This window comes from Coenobita brevimanus, chromosome 55 (assembly GCF_032717465.1).
Source record: "Coenobita brevimanus isolate Jiangsu-jjx chromosome 55, ASM3271746v2, whole genome shotgun sequence".
Taxonomy (NCBI): Eukaryota; Metazoa; Arthropoda; class Malacostraca; order Decapoda; family Coenobitidae; genus Coenobita; species Coenobita brevimanus.
In genome coordinates this window covers 5,886,882-5,888,031 of record NC_137008.1, presented here as the reverse complement: position 1 = coordinate 5,888,031, position 1,150 = coordinate 5,886,882, and positions in this window count along the sequence as shown.

The window sequence follows — 1,150 nt, the reverse complement described above, 5'->3', positions numbered from 1 at the left end:
AACTTTCTTTTAGTCCGTGACCTTCCCAAATAATGTTGACAAGACTCTTGATCTCCCCCCTCATCTCTCTCTCTCTCTCTCTCTCTCTCTCAGTACTGGCATACTGCCTGCGGCCGTAGCTATGAAATGATAAATTATACTCCGTTCTTATCAATACTTTTACAATGAATAACTTAGCTGTATTAGTGAGATGAATGGGTATGCTTTTTGGAACATGAATCCATCCTTGGTCTGATGCTGGAGACAATAACGCTGAGATTATCCTCCACTCCAAGTGGTGATCAGTACTGTTTTAAATATAAGTCAGTGCAGAAATTGCTCTTTTATAAAAATAGGTCGATCCGAAAGAAAATTAGTACATTCAAAGCGACCTTGGATGATCCTGGATATTCCCATGCAACAGAAATCCAGAATTCGTCCAGTGTTGTTGTTGCAAACTTTGTCCGTAAAGCCATATCATTTGACAGCTCTAGCAGTGCTTCCTCCAGGTCTGATGAGTTGATCCCCAGTCATATTGTTCTGGTTTTGTCTCTTTTTGGGAAGTACTTTTTGAATTGTCCTGGGGGGCCTCGAAGGTGAGTGGAAATAATTTCTTTGTGTTCAATCAATCAATCAATCATTTCCTGTGGCACCCTCGGGGATGCATAGGGCCTCGATGAACTCACACCACCACATCCTATCTTGTGCTAACTCCTCAAGATCTCCCCAACACTCATCTCCAGCTTCCCGTCTCATTGTCCTCACCCACGTCTCTTTTGGCCTTCCTCTACCTCTCCTACCAAGTGCCACCCACCCTGGTGTACCTCGTACTATTCCCTGTCTCCTATACACATGTCCTAGCCACTTCCATCGTGAGAATCTAACATATTCATCGATCGGCTGCACTCCCGTTATTTCTCTAATTCTACTATTTGGTATCCTTTCCCACCACTTAACTCCTAATATTCTTCTAAGTGCTTTATTTTCAAACACCAAGAATTTATTTTCCATAGTCACTGTGCTGTACCAAGACTCGTGTCCATAAATTAAGATACTCCTAACCATTACCTTATAAAGTTTGATTTTTGTATGAACAGAAAAATTGTTATTATTCCAAATATTTTTAAGCATTCCCATTGCCTGATTAGCCTTCTTTAACCTTTCCTCGAAT